The sequence below is a fragment of the Coturnix japonica genome, chromosome 10, assembly GCF_001577835.2.
Source record: "Coturnix japonica isolate 7356 chromosome 10, Coturnix japonica 2.1, whole genome shotgun sequence".
NCBI lineage: Eukaryota > Metazoa > Chordata > Aves > Galliformes > Phasianidae > Coturnix > Coturnix japonica.
The window spans coordinates 13,066,167-13,082,211 of NC_029525.1; the positions used below are offsets into that span (position 1 = coordinate 13,066,167).

At 43.6% G+C, this 16,045-nt stretch overlaps 1 protein-coding gene across 5 annotated transcripts in view; it reads left to right on the plus strand.

The window, feature by feature from the left end:
- Positions 1 to 5: 5 nt before the first annotated feature.
- Positions 6 to 16,045, plus strand: part of CHD2 (chromodomain helicase DNA binding protein 2) — a 100,460-nt gene continuing 84,420 nt past the window's right edge. For 3 of the 5 annotated variants that reach the window (XM_032446881.1, XM_032446880.1, XM_032446882.1), the window contains exons 1-2: positions 17 to 70; positions 1,101 to 1,292. The gene's annotated coding sequence lies outside the window, so the exon portion shown is untranslated. Of the gene's footprint in view, positions 71 to 1,100; positions 1,293 to 16,045 lie in introns of all 5 variants that reach the window. The other 2 variants (XM_032446886.1, XM_032446884.1) reach the window with 2 other exon arrangements.

Below are 16,045 nucleotides of genomic sequence, written 5' to 3' on the forward strand. Positions count from 1 at the left end.
CCTCCGAGCGGGAGAGGCCCGGCCCCGTTCACCGCCCCCCCGCGATCCGGAGGAGCTGCGTGAGGTTGAGGTGAGCGTTGTGTCCCGGTTGTGCCCGATGTTGGAGTCCTGAGCACACCCGGGGCTTGGGCACTAAGTGCTGCGGGCAGCGACTGAGGGACTGAGGCCCCATCTGTTGTACTGTGTCCAGGTGTGGAGCCCTCAGTACAAAAGAGACATGGAGATTTTGGAAAGGGTCCAGAGGAGGGACAGGAAGATGATCAGGGGGCTGGAGCACCTCCCCTATGAGGACAGGCTGAGGGAGTTGGGTTTGTTCAGCCTGGAGAAGAGAAGGTTGCGGGGTGACCTCACTGCAGCCTTTCAATACCTGAAGGGAACTTACTCCCAGGAGGGGAGTAAACACTTCAAAAGGGCTGACAATAGCAGGACAAGGGGAAACTGATTTAAGTTAAAAGAGGGAAGATTTAGGTTGGATGTTAGGGGTAAGTTCTTTACTAGGTGAGAGGTTAGGCCCTGGAACAGGCTGCCCAGGGAGGTTGTGGATGCCCCGTCCTTGGAGGTGTTCAAGACCAGGTTGGACAGGGCTCTGGGCAACCTGATCTAGTAAAGGTGTATGTTTGGTGGCCCTGCCAGGCAGGGGGGTTGGAACTACGTGATCCTTGAGGTCCCTTCCAACCCGGGTCATTCTGTGATTCTGTGATTCTGAGATGGGATGGTTCGGTCTGGGATGGTTTGGAGGCTCAGGGGGAGAAAGCTCATTGTTCTCTGAGCTCTCTGAAATGAGGCTGTGGTAAAAAGGGGGTTGGGCATTCTGACTTAGGTAACAGCGATAGGATGAGAGGGAACGGCCTCAGGTTGTGCCAGGGGAGGTTCAGGTTGGACTTTAGGAAAAATACTTCTCCAAAAGTGATCCAAGGATGCCCAGGGAGGTGATGGAGTCACTGGCCCTGGAGGTGTTCAAAAAAGGTGTAGATGTGTCACTGAAGGACATGGTCAGTGGGCAGTATTGGTGGTAGGTGGATGGTTGGACTGGATGATCTCAGTGGTCTTTTCCAACCATACTGATTCAGTGACTCATATAGGCCGTTCTCTCTTACCAGTGGGAAGCAAGGAGGAAGGACGCTTAGAAGAAAGGCTGACAGCCTGTTCCCACCAGCAATGGAGTGAAGGGTGAGGCAGGACTGGGAAGGAGAAAGCTATCACTGCCAGCTGGGAGCCAAGCAGACAGGCTGAGTTTCACAGGCAGCACTGCACTGACTGACAGATGTCGTGCCCAGGCTGGCCTGCTTTATGTAAGTCAACCATTCCTGTGTTTAAAGGGTGCCAGAGGCACTAGCCAGCTGGTAAGGATCTCTGCAGTTAAAGGGTGTGTTAATCCATAGTGACTGCTCTATAAATACAGACTTGGATCTTATTACTTGTCTGGTGAGCTCATACGGCACGTGTTTCCTTAGCAATTGCTGCCGTTGTTGACTTAAGCAAACAGATATGCTATTAAATGTTCACCATCTCTTGGTGCCCACTGAGGTGTTTCAAGAGTCCATGCCTGGCTTCTCCCAGAGACTCAAACCTGTTATGATGGCTCTGCATAATCCCTTTTCTGCATGGGGCTGCGGTCTGGGAAGGCTGTAAAGTGGGACTTGTCCCTGTGACTGATTTTACTCTTTCAAATGTGCAGTAATTCACACCACTTAGGAAGCCTTCTCAAAAACGAGAGTAAAATTGAAAAACATTTTGCTTGAAAATTTGCCTGCTTTCTGTACACGCCACTGGACTCTTGGGGAAGAGGTTCAATTATCTTGTTTCACTCTTGTGTTCCTCCAGAGACGTCTATCTAAGAAACAGATTGAGCTAATTTTATTTTTGTGTGCCTATTGAGTCAATGGGGTAACACCAGGGATGAATGTGGCCCAATGGGTTCCTTAAGAACTCATCTGCTCCTTATTCCAATACCATTTCCTTGCCAATAACAACTGTTTTTAATTACAACATGCAACATCTGTCCAAATATAAAATGAAGTGATCACAGAGTTCAAGCTGCTATGCATTTGCATGGGCATTCTCATGGAATAAACCTCGCTGTGTTGCTGATTCAGCATCTTGCATCTGTTAAACTGAAAGGATTACTAAAACAGATTTACTTCTTTTGCCTTCAGCAACAATATACACTGATTGCCTTGACTTTGGGTCTAGTTTAATTTATGTGGTAATACTTGGCATCTATCAAATGACAGCAGTCTTTTCCTTAAGATTCGTGGAAATCACAGTTGTGGCTGTGAAATTAATCCAGGTGTGCTGAGTATTTGAGCAGTGCCATTAAGCCAGACAGCAAGAATAAAGAAGGAAGCCAATGCTAAGGGTACCTCTAGGACATAACTTAGTTTTGCTTGCCATGTGTTGTATCAGATCAGCACAAGTTTCACTTCTGCAGAATAGTTGCTTGTGTCTGGGGAAAAGGGCACGTTGCCACATAAAGGAAGTGAAGGAAAGGAGAAGAAGGAGGTGATTTCCTTCCTATTAAACTCCGCCTAGACTTGGAGTTTATCATGGCAGGGTATAATCTGTGTGTGTGTGTCAATCAACTTTGTAAAAGAGTACAAAGAAGTAGCTCTGCTGGCAATGTGCAGTCGGAAAGATAGCAGTAAAGAATGTAGGGTTCATAGGCTTTCCCAACCAATTGGGATACTGTATCAAACACCACCCACTGTGTAATAAAGGCATCCTGTGTTTTCTGCAGGAAGTCCTTTGGTATGAGGAAATTTTGACATGTCCAATGTGCAGAAGGGCATCTAAACTGTCTGAATTGGTTATTGTTCCAGCTTTATTTCACTGCTTGTCTTTATGTAGTTTCCCAGTTTCCAACATGGGGCTCCAATTTATTTCTGTTCAGCAAAAGCAAAGAATCCAGCTGGGGAGGAGGTCAGATTGGTGATGCAGACTCTTTCCCAAACACTGGTGTGAGCACTGCTCACCTGATTTGTTATTTGTAAACACTGACCCTGATGCTGGCCCTGCCTGTTGTGAGATGTTTGCCAGCTGCTGCTTTGCCTCTGTCAGATCTCACTGTGTTGTACGCTTCCATTCCTCTTGTAGCTCAGTGCTTTGCCGTATAATGAGGCAGAAGGTGTAGGGCCTTACAATGTGAGAACTGATTCTGGCTTGTCATGAGGCTTCGGGTCCAAAAATGCATCTATCATTTACTATTGCTCTTATAAGTGTTATTAGAGCTTTGCAGTGACATGTACTGGACACGAATCTAGACACAGACACTCTCTATCCTCACAAACTAATGTCCATAACTGCTGCCTTCAGTGCCCAACGGTTATGCAAAGATGGGGGGTAAAAAGCAGATGCTGTCCCATGTTGACCCACAAGTCTTTTTTTGTTCCTTGTGCAAGGACAGATGAACCACAAAGATGAACCACCTTCTAAGCTTGCTCAGAACTGAGTGCTGCCATCTTTGCAATGGGGTGATGCAGGATGGTGGGCAGCACAAAATCCTTTTTCAGTGTAAAAAATTAACATTTCTGGATCTGTGATTTTCCTGTTGTATGGGAAATTGGTAATAACAGCCTGAACCTCTGATTAATCAGCTGAGGCAAAGGTGAGAGTAATTTAGCTGTGCTCCCAGAAGGGGTGGAGCTTTACTCCATCTCCTCTAGACCTTATTTAAGGGCTGACCAGCACTAAGGCAGCATCTCTTGGAGATTGCTCCCTGGTGGAGATTGCCTCAGCAGTTCCCAGCAAAGGCATCCATATCGGTGAGTTTTCCCTCATAAATAACCTTTTGAATATCTGTTGCCATCTTTGTATCGTTCCACCTTCCACCTGTGATCACCTTTAATCTTCTTGTAGCACTGCTGCTCTAGTGCAGGACTGGCTAAGGGGCAATGCAAGCTTTGGAACCCACAGTTCCGAAGTCAGTTTGTTTCATATCCATTTCTTAATAGAATTGGACTTATTCCCAAAATATTCTGCAAGTTTGCAACAGAATTTGCTGTATTGTGTGAGTGCATCAATCTAATTCTCTCTAAAATGCTCAGCCTGAAACATGTTACTTGACTAGCATAAAGCAGGCAGTGGATGCTAGGTCTAGCATTTTTGTTAAACTTTTATTGCTACTTCTGCTTTATTTTCAGTGTTCCTGCAGCAGATATTTCAGTCTACTAAGATTTATGCTGAAAGCCAGCATGGAGAATTAATATTTATTGACAGTACAGAGTTCCTCTATTTGACAAGGTACAATTGTACCGGTATGTGCTGTGTCAAAGATATTCCAAACAGTTTTGAAATGATAAAGCTCAGGATTTTTCTGGTTTGTTTGGATCCCCCTAAGAAGCAGGTTTGTGCTGTTGGATATTTTGGGTGCTTAGATAAGAAGCAGCACAGCAGAAGTAAAAAAAGGCATTATCCACATACAGAGTGCAATTACTTCCAGTTGTACCTTTGCTCTATCCCCTGCCTTCTAAGGTTCTTCTTTATGGCTGTTTCTATCCTCAATAATCCAGTTCTGAACATAATTGGGTTTAACCAGCCACTCAGTGACTGTGATTAATGATTTGGGTATTTTTTTATTGCACTCCTTGCATCCAGGTAATTTCTGCTCAGTAATGTCTAGACATATGTGGGGATAGAGGCGTGACTGTGTTTAGAAATGGGACCTCCTGAGTGGGAGTCCCATGGTACGTTACCTCTGTGTACATCCTGCATGAATTTTGCCTGTCTCTTCCTCTGGAAGAGGTTGAGGAGTGTCAGAGAGACGCAGCTGTGACCAAAGGGCAGAACATTTCTTGAAGCTGGTGCTGAGGTTATACTTCAGCAGTGTTTGAGCCACATCTGAAGTTCTTTGAATGAGACCTATTGACTTAGATGAGCCCTGGATTTATTCCCTGGAATCTTCATTCTGCGAAGCAATAGAACATTATATTCCACTGCGTTGTGTGTGATGCTGAGGTTCTGTTCAATTACGATTTAATTTCATTTTGTTCTTTAATTAGGACAGATTGGGATTTGTTCCCATCTGTTCAATGGAAATCCCAAGTGGCTGATTCTTAGGCATGTAATATCTCGGCTCTGATCTATTTTTTTTTTTTTTAATGTACTGTACAAGGTATTTAGTGTAGTCACTTCCTTTTCAGATGTTAAAGGGCTGAACCAATGGAAAATGGTTTGACTCTCTTGAGAACAAAGCGTAAAGCCCCAAGAAGAAGTACATCTTCTGAGGGTTTCCCTTAAACAGCATAAACTGATCCAGCTGTCATTGTTATCTCAGGTGATTTATTTCTCTTTGGATCCAGAAGAGGGGAAGATTACCTCAAATACTAAATAGTAAACCAGTGTTTTGGAAAGTAATCACAACATTGTATTGCAGAGGGAAAAGGACCCTCACGTTAGCAAAGGTAATGTAGTAGGACCTTTGAGGTTTTTTAACTTTGCAATATACTGCAGCCATAAAGAAGACTCAGCCTTTATAATAACAGTATACTTGTTCTTCAGATTATCCTTGGAACAAATAGGGTGTTAGAGCAGAGGGAGCTTGGAATCTTCTTTATAGCCTCATCATTAAAGATGCCAGTAAAGTGAGAGGCCAGACCTCTAAAATCTCCTCCAAAGGGCAGTGTCCAAAGGAAATATTTGCAGATTGTTACTACATAAATAATCTGTAAATGTCCCTCCTGAATTTGAAATTAGTTTTGCAATCCGAGCTCCATGTTCTGACGATATGGAGAAGAACTTTGGTAAATGTGTTTGAAGTAAAGCATCATTAATGTGTCAGCAGAACATGATTTGTTTCACATGGCTTCAGGGTCTTTTTTTTTTCTGTTTCAGCCTTTTTCTTTCTTTCTTTTCTGTTTTTTTTTTCCCCCTCATGGGTGCTTCACTGATATTTTTATGTCACTTGCCTAAACTGGGGATCATTCCTGGTTCCTAGGCTGGAATGTGACATTGCACAACTCTGTTCTTCAATGACATCATGCGGCTTGTTCTGAACAGAGCAGTAATAAATACAAGCAAGGGGAGTTTGGCAGCCCTTCTGCAATAAGCATTCTATTGCAACTGTCATCTGTCTGAGACTTGAGCTAATTCATGGGGTTTAGATGTTGTGTTGTATGTCACGTTTTCCATGTAATTAGAACAGAGGGTCCCACCTGGATAACAAGGAACCTCTATCTTTCTTTCATCTCCCCCTTAGCAGTGGTTAATGCGAAGGCATGCGCTCCCAAGAGCTTTGGTAGAAGAACAAGATTTTGAGGGGAAGAAATTCAGTCAGTGGAAAACGCAGGAAGTGTTTGGTTTCCTTTCTGGTGAGAGCTTGCTTTTCTATCCTGTTAAAACATGAACCTGGAGGAGAAGACTTTACAGCTGGGGATGGAGTTGTTTTAGCTTTTCCCCCTGCTGAGCTGTTCTTCCAGTTTACACCTGCTCAGTGTCATTATAGACTTGAGCTCTCACTAGCAATAATGCTTTTGGCAGAAGAGCCTGGTTCTGGTTACGTAGAACTAGGAAGTGTTTCTCTCTGCAACTGCTTCTTGGAATGGCAGATTTCTGTATTTATGGATGCCTGTTACAAGAACATCCCCATTTGTGTGAATGCTATTTACGTGTTGCTTAGAAATGCATGTGAAACTCAGGTTCCCATTGCTTTGGGCTTTCTGATGACTTCCACACAGCACCCAAATGTATTTGCTATAAGGCACTCAGAATAAGGCAAGAAATGGTTTAGAGAACAAATAAGCAAAGGAGCTGGATTTGGGTGAGCTGGGATTTGTGGGAATGAATACACTTTGTGTGTGAGAAATGAAATGTAGAAACATTGAAGCAAACTACCTTCCCAAGGAGTTTCTGTAGACTTAATGCATCTTCTGAACAAAGACCAGGTGGGAAATGAAGTGTGATGTATAAAGGAGTGGTGCTGTATGAGCACAGCCCTTCCCATGCCTCAAAACTAAAAACTCAGGTCACTAGCAGGGATATAAACACAAGGAGTGACCAGGTCCGGTATCATCGGAGGAGTCTTAAAGCTTCTATGTCAGAAAAGAGGGCACATGCCACCAGAGTTTATGTAATTTTAAAGGTTAAATCCTTTTTCTGGTGACTATTGACAGATAAACCTCAACCAGCAGAGCAGTAAAACCACAGAGCCTCATCTATCAGCAGTGATCTGAGGGCTGCTGCGAGGTCCTATTGCTAATTAAAGACCAGTGATGTAGAGCAAGCAGTATCTTTACATATGCTCGGACAAGTCTGACTCCTTTGGATCCTCTTAGTTAGCACATAATATTAGGCTGTTATTTCTGTAACCTTGTAAAGCTTTCATGGCTTTTTACAGGCACTTAAAAGCCGGTGTTACTGCTGTAAAAGGCTTGCAATTTAAGTCTAGGATAAGCAACAGATTTCTTTTAAATAAAGGCTGGTGCGATCATTAAACTGGTGTGCAGAGATTATCTCTTAAACAGGTTTCTACAATAACCGTAATATACACAATGTCAGAGTGTAGCAGTTAATCCGGGGGGGGGGGGGGAATAAAAAGAAAAAGAAGAAAAAAAGGAAAGGAAGAACACCAGCAAACCACGAATCTTTTAGATTGAATAACAGTAATCAAAGAACACAAAAGCCGATGATGGCTTTGCCTCCCACTGGTTGGTTGGCTATTCATGCAGTGAATCCCGGATGGTTTGCTGAAGTGCAACCTGAAGGAAACCGACACATAATTCAAGTCGGGTGTTTGGGTTTTTTCTTTTAAGATAATTTGCGAACTGAATTCTTAGAGTGTTCTGCTTTATCTCAGCTGCATTAAATAAACTCATCGCGGTGGTAGCTAATAATCTTGTAGCCTCAGATAGCTTTGGAGGTTTATTGATGGTGTTACAGGGGCTGCCAAGTAGTAGGACTCCATACAGAGCTATAAGTGACCAGGATGTGAAACAAACAGGACAGAAAAACGCTACTTTTCCTATCTCTCAGTCTGGCTGAACTGCTGTCACCATCACACGTGGCACTTGTTTTGTCATTGCAGGAGATAAGTCTGATGAGGTCAAAATGGTATTTCTATGAGGGGATATATGTATGCTGTAATAGAATTTCTCATGCCTCAGTACCTACTTGTATGTGTCTGCACAGGTATAAGAAGCAGAGGATCCATCTGACAGATGACAATACCTAAGCTCTTGCTTCTGCCCAAAAAAGGCCTCGGTGCTGTTTTTGTTTGGTATTGCTGTAGTTTACAGGAAAGGTTTACTCTGTTTTTCCTTTAGGAGTTGGAAGCCTTATCTTTGTTTGGCTGGAGGGTCTCTAAGGATGAGTGGAGATAGAAGGATCGTGACCTTGCTAGATCAAAAGATAAAAGATAAGCAATCAGGAAAGGAAAGATTGTTTCATAAATTGCTAGAAACTCACTGTTGCTTCTTATCATCTGTTTAATTAAAATACTGGAAAGACAAATAGGGTCAGGATGTAGATGTTTGAAAGATTCATGTATCTCTCCACTTCAAAGAAAACAACCCTAATACCTACTTTTCCCTCTGTTTAAAATGCGAAGAGCAAAGAAGAAAGGGAGGAGGCCTGGATAATCCTCAAATAACAAACACATTTTTTTCAGCTAATTTTTAAGCCTTCTTTATACCTGAAGAGTAGGTGTAAAATGTTTCCTTTACAAAGCAGCTTTAGATCAACTAAATAAATGCAGCTTTTCACCACAGAAATTGTCACTTAAGCCCAGCTTTTGTGAGCAGTAATTTCTACCCATCTCTTGTTTTTGCTGTCTGAAACACCATTTAAAATATTTTCCGCATCAGCCCAAATACAGCTGACAGTTTTTGGGAGTAAGCACTTCAAAAAAGGTTGTTTCTAAGGAATTTGCCTGGTGCTGAACATCTGCTGTCAGTGCTGTTATCAGCTCAGTGCCACAAACCTTTCCTCACCTGTGCGATGCTAATAGGTTTATTGCGGTCGAGATGAAAGATGGCTGGTCCATAAGCCTTCCCTGCTTCTCTCAGTTTTCTTCCACCAGTTCAAACACCTGAGAAGGGACTTGGTGTTTATGAAGTAGAAGTCTGAGCACTGTTTGGAGCCAAGCATAACCTACAGTCCTCCCCAGAGGAGCTAATTCACCATGGTCCTTGCTACAAGGACTGGCTAATCTAACCTATCTCTACCTCCTGCCCCATGCTAAATCTGCTGTGCCTCTAAATGCTGAGCACCAAGACTCCTATGTGCACCTGACCTGAGCCAGATGTCAGATCTGTCTGTGAACGCTGGATTTCATCTCACATCAGCCCCTTGAAATTTCAGTCTCTTCAACTTCGTGCATCGCTCTACCCTGTGAATCTGTAGTGGTAGGGTGAATATCATTAGAACATTAAGCCCTCATACAGTCCAGGGACTGGTATGCCCATTCTCTAGTAGATCTGATAAAAAATCAGCTCATCTGAATTCAGCTTGGAAAATTTTCCACTTTATGTGTAGTGCTTCCTGCCAGCTGAATGCAAAGCCTTTTACTGGAGTAAACCTTCTCCAAACCCCTGGGCAGTGGGTAATAATGTCTACTTCTATAGCATACTTGAAAGCGTTTCTTCAAAGCTTCTACTACCTGAATAACAGCAAAATGGCCTTTATTTTATAGGGAGATAAAGCCATGCTAGGGAGCAGCAGAGGCCGACTGAGTAAGGCACAGCAGCACAGTATGCTCTGCATGCAGGTCTGTACGGATTGCTTTGGTTGAGCGATGTGAGTAGTAAATTGGAAAGCGTTTCTGGGTCACGGAGAAGTGAAGTCATGCAGACAGTTGCTCCCTGCTTCTGGGACAAACAGGCTAGAGGGCGTCAGCTAATGCCAGACAGGGTGGGGGTGGACCTACAGGAAAAGATCATTCCTCCCATATATGAAAATTCTTTAGCTTTGGGTGTTCCGGTGCCACATAGAACTATATGGCACCGTGTTGACTTGTCTCAGCTCTGTGGCTGCAATCCTATGTCCTACTGTTCCTGCAGAATACCCTTCCCTTGTTACTGGTGTAGACCCCCAAAGGAAGGGGAGCCACAGCCTGGCAGGGAAGCCAGGAGAGTTGCTCTAGGCTGGCTAAATATTCCCTGTATCCCTGATACATGATCCATTTGCTATTGCCAGTGCCCTTAGGAATCTCCTGCTCTTAGTCCACTACTTTTCCAGCCTGGAGGTACTGGGTGCTGGGTTTGATGCAAACTGCCTCTAGGCCACAGCGCATTCTGAGTCCTGAAGCCTATCATGATGAGAAGGTGATGTCTAGAATCTGTCTTTCAGTAGAGATTGTATGTTTAAATCCAGCCCCAAGTACTTAAAGGGAAGGCAGCAGACATTTTCATTTGTGAATTGTCATCCGCCTGCAGAGGAGCGAGTGTAGATTTCAGAGAAATAAGAGACATTTAGTTATGCTTCTGTGAATAATCTACTCATGTCAACAGAGGTTGCTAATAGAGGCTCTGCCTGGGCATTTGGATGGAAATTAATGCACCGAGGAGACAAAGCCTCGTGCAGTTTGCAGACATGACACCAGCTCAGTGAACGGAAATGATACATTGAGTTTTATTATAGAAGATTCTTGGTAGACATGTTTATTAAATGCCTTACCTGCCAAAGGCACTAAAGGACTTCTCTGTTATTTTCTTCCTGGCTCGCTGTAACACGTATCTCTAGGGCTTCAGCTGGAGTGTGTCCCCACACACCCCATCTTTTCATATTTTTTCATCATGGCACAGTCTTAATGAACATCACCTTTAAAGCCTTTAGGCATCAAGAGATCCAAATCTTCCAACCTGTCTGGCTCTGAAATTCACTGCACTGAGATGTTTTCACTCTGAGTTTCCAGTCTATCCAGATTCCTTTGCATTATCTTTCTGGTTTCCCCAGCATTTGTGAGCCCTTTCAACTTCATGTCACTTTAGTGAATGCCTGTCATCCTTTTGTTCAGTCCTTTTTTAGATTCATCAGTAAAAATGTCAAGGAAGACTGAGGACCTGATCTCTCTGATGCCCTAATAAACATAATTCTACAACACAATAACTCCCTGTTTAGCATCCTTCTTTGTCTGCAGCCACTCAGCTGTGATTCAATCCATGGGCTATTGCATTCAGATCATCCAAAGAGCTAAATTTTATGATATGGGATCAGATGCTTTACCAAATCCAAACATGCTCATAGATAAATTTTAGGATAGGAAGAAAAAACACGAGATCATCAAATCTGCTCTTTTCAACCCTTGATTGAGCATGCTAATGTGTATCACTAAAGCTTCTCTTCTTGAATGACTTGAGTGGAAGACCTCATGAGACAGGAAATCAAATACTTTGCTTCGTTAATCACGCATGTTGCTTTTTTGTTTTAAAAACTTACTGTTCAATTTAATCAGGCTTTACCTCCCAGCCATTGTTTTTGTGTCTTTTTTTCTCCAGATTAAAGATTGTGTAGTATCCAGCCGTTCCAAGGTACGTTTATCAATGTTTCATGCAGTGATCTTTTAGCTTTGTCTTTTCTTTTCCTCACTAACATTGCTCTTGATTCTGCAGACTCTTCTATTCTTGCACACCTGGAGAAATCAATCAGTCTCTGGGAAGAGGAGGATCTGCTTTCATAAGGCAATTTGCAGGCTTTGAACTAGAGTTTATAATTCTACCCATAAACAGACAAATCAGCTCTGGCAATACTCCTTTTCCTACAAATCTTACTATTGCTTGTGGGTTTCCTGCTGTTTTTTAATATTCTTCTCTACATACATAACCCATTTTTGATCATTTAAAATTTTAGGTAAGGTTCATTACAATGATACGTGTGAACAACGGTCCTGGATTTTCTACTCACTCAAATATGGACAGATGCAGAATAATGACTTTGAAGCCAGTGATGGAAAACAGGTATAAATGTCAGGGGAAACAGACACAATCTCTTTCAATATCTCTGGAGCAGGCCATGCAGAAATAGCATCCCAAACAACATCTATAATCAGCTGTTCAGCCCTTCCCTCCAGTCATTCTCCACATACCTCAGATCCCATCTCCCAGCTGACAAGAAACCCAAGTAATCCAAAAATGGAATTACCTGATTTTCTTCCCTATTATCTGAGGCTCATAATAGAAATATGGAACGACATGGGGTATTTCCACAGTGAAACCAAAGCAGCTAGTTGACTCTCAGGGCTCAATTCTCACTACATCATATTTCCATTTGCAAAGGTCAGGGTCAAACCTGGTGGGTTTTCTGCTCCCTGGGTATTAAATGAAATTCTTTCAGAGTTAAAGAGGGAGGGTGGAAAGAAGGGAAAGAAAGAGCTGCAAGATTTATTTAATGGAAAAGCCTGCTTTGCAGGTGGTGTAATTCAGCATTGTTCAGGGTAGCTGAGCATCATGCAGGACAGATGGGCAGCTCTCTCCTTACTCTTGTGCCTGCGATGGATGGTAATCTCATAGGTAGGAATCGAGATGAGGTGGAGATAGATAAGCACCTTCTTTCCTCACTCAACATACCTCTAAGCCCAAATGTATGGGTCTCTAGGTCTGGGCTTAATTCTGAGAGCTATAAATAAGGTCTGTAAGCTATCTTAAGCTTGTAAATCTCCTGATGTGGTAGCTCAGTCCTATGAGGACACACTTCATTATGCTGATTACTCAGGGTCAAAACTGAACTTTACATCCCACAGAGCTGGGCCCTCTGCAGGCAGACACAGAGCAGGGAAGATGCTGCACCCATTGAGCCCATAGCGCTGTGCTGCTGCTGTGTCAGTCAGTGGAGCTGAGATTGCTCCTCTCCTGGACTGTAGCATTGACACGTGCCCCACAGCTGCCTGCAATGCCATGTGTTCAGTTTCTCAGTATCCAGGTTGCTAAGGAAGCAAAGTGAAGAGGCTCTTCTCCACCATCATGTCTGTTGTTTTGTAGTGCATGGAGCACACCAGGGAGGTTTTTCCCCTGGGCCATGATCTCGACACTCGATAGCATATGTGACTTGTGTGGTAGTGAAATGCCAGAAAGTTAAACAAATTACTCCAAAAGCAGAAAAGGTTAAAAGCTCTTTGCTGTGAGCTCAGTGCCAGGAAATTATTTTGTGCTTGGTTTTGTGCTTGACAGTGTCAGAAAGGCTCATGTTTTATTTCTGAGCACCCAAGCTAGGCCCTGTATCCTTGTCCACATGCCTAAATGTGGTCAGGCTATGAGTTCAGGCCACGGTGTGTTTGCCAGGGCTTATGTAGCTCTGCAATAGTTTTTCATAAGACTTCTCTGATTGCATGACTTCCCATGCATGATGTTGCTTTATTAGCATTTGGGTGCTGGAGGGCACCAGGCCTGCCTGAAGGGTAGCGAGGAGAGCATTAAAGATGTCCTTTCTTCCCCAGACACCCTTTCCCTCTGAGGCTGCAGTGGGACTGTGGAAGTGCAGGCTTCTCCAGGGGAAACGAAGCCAGACTGATGAAAGGAAGCAGCTTCTGTGAAGTGAAGAAGGTCAGTGAGTCAGGCAGGAGCACTGATCCATGTGGCGCATCGTGAAGATGCTATATAGCATATCGAGGGGATTTTGGAAAGAGAGGCCGAGCCCTGGCTGGCAGAGGTACATTCCTATAGCTGCAGTGATGAATGGGAAATGATTCCTCCAGCAAATGTGCTACTGTGAATGGAAATCACTTTGCCAGAGAGTTGATGATGCTCAGCATGGGTCAGTTGATTTCTTTTGCCTCCCTGCACTTCATCCCCAGGTCCTGCAGGGCACAGATATCACAGCTCAGCCTCCACCTGCCCCTGGCATAGCCCAGGCTGTGGGGATGACTGCAAGGTATCACTGTGCTGGAAGGACAAGCAGTGGTGCAGATCCCTTTGCAGACAGCTGGGAGTTGTCACAGCCTGGCTAAAAATGTGGTTGGAGTCCCACTGGAAAGCTGCTCTGGCTGGAGGGAGATTGCAGTGACTTCATGTGATCTGAGCTAGGTAAGCTAAGTCCTAGGGAGCAAAGGGATGTATAGATGGGGGTGTTTCCTGGTTCAAGCTGTGAATAATCCCTCCAGTTGCAAAAGGATGAGTCCTTGGTAGGTAAGAGCGGGAAGAATGAAAGCTGAGAGGATTTTCAGTGCTGTCATTTAAAGGATATTTCAGATTTCAGGGGCAAGGTAGTCCTTGAACGCTCCTTTTCTCCTCTCCGCCACTGCTGAGTAGGAAATACAGGAACAGTGATAGGACCTGGGGACGGCACTCCAGTTCTCAGTAAAGAAGAAGTTAAATCCTGCTGATTTGATACCTTACTTTTCCTATACATAAAAAGAAGGACTCCAAGTTTAGGAATATTTTGCAGAACCTTTGGGGGTAACAAAATGAAGTTTTCTTGCTGGTTGAAAGTATCGTTGCAGTGCAGTGCAGGTGGGCTGAAAAGAACTGTAAAGCTGCAAGAACAATGCCAGTCTGCCTCGGAGATTGGTGCTGCTGCAGCTTTCCTTCCTGCTGTATTTCAAGAGGTTTTTACTAACTCTTGGGTCCTCTTAAAACAGATTGTCTGATTCTTGGCAGTATATTTTGTGCGCCCAATTTGTTTCATGGCACAGAAGCATTTGTGGACCATGATGTTTCTATGTCAACACGTGCTTGAGAAGGCAGTTTATTCAGCTGAAGTGGCAGGTGTTAGAATCCAGATCAGAGCTCTCTCCGCGTCATTATTTTTAGTGAAGGACTTCTTTTTTTAATAAGACGCGTTGATATGTTTTTCTCTATGTGGGATTAAAAGCACTTCAGGCTCATGCATGGAATTTCACTTTATAAATCTCTGTGAGTGCAGATTTCCTCCACTCTTGTCCACTCTGGTTATATTGCCTTTGTGAAATGGGAATAATAAACCTTGTCTGCTTCCTGAAGGGGCAGGGAATTAACTCTCTGAAGTTTGTAAGACCATATAAATGCCTCGCTATTATTAAAGTTACTACTACTCGGGGCTATTACATAGCTGCCACATTTCACTTGAGAGGAGGTTGCCTTGAACTGGTAGGTGAAGTGAACACAGTATATCAGGGTGGATATACTGGAAAAAAAGCTTTGGAATCTGTAGGCTGAAAGGTGCTGTTATAAACATGAGTTATTTGCAAAAATGGATTTTATAACCCTATCACTCTCCTCTGGTGTACCTCTTAATCTAAGGGCTTCAGTATTCTTTATGAACATTTAACAAGATCTATATTAAGCTTCAAACCTCTTCAGTGCACATATTTTACATTTACATCACTTTACAGCCTGTGTCGGTGCAGTGGGAACAGATTTGGTTTCCTGCCCAGCTCACACAGTAGGTCAGCAATGGACATGACTTGCCTGCTTTGATAATTAGTAATTCATAGTGACCTGCTGTCTGAAAATGGTGAGAGACCTGCTGTAGCGTCAGGAAGAGGGGCCTTTAGAGCTGTAATGCTCCTGGAACACACATGCTTATTCCTGTCCTTGCAGCTTTTCTAGGAATAACTGCTGGTCTCATTGAGCAAATTTAGGCTCTGGGTAAGTGGGTTTGGATTACAGGCACAAGGGCCTGCTTCTCAGGCTGGTTTATCCGCGTTTGATCCATATTCACTGTTCCCATCCCTTTCATAAATATCGGGACAAGAATAAAAGATGAAAGCCTGTGAGTATCTCCGTTAAAGCAGTTATGGTGACATGATGAGTAAACTATACACACTGGGCAATGGAGGCAATCAGCTGGCATTTCTCACAGCTCTGTATTCAGGCTGTCAGACTCTTCATTGCTAGATTTAAGCCCAGGTAAGCATTTCTTGAAGGAAGACAATGAGAACTTCATTGCTTCTGGTCCTTACGCTTCTAACCCGGTGACCTTTTGAATCTGCTTTGAGTCTTTATTAGAGGAGCAAAAAACATTTTTCCTAACCTTTGCTTTGTTATTTCTGCTTGGGAAGATGTGAGATAGGAACCAAATTTTGATCTGTGATACTTCACCAGTGTGGAACGACATTCCTTAAAAGCAGCTGCTTCAGTCTGACTCTGGTACCTTGTTTAGAGCTTCTAAAGCTGCAGAGCAACAGCAGGGCGCTGCTGCTCTC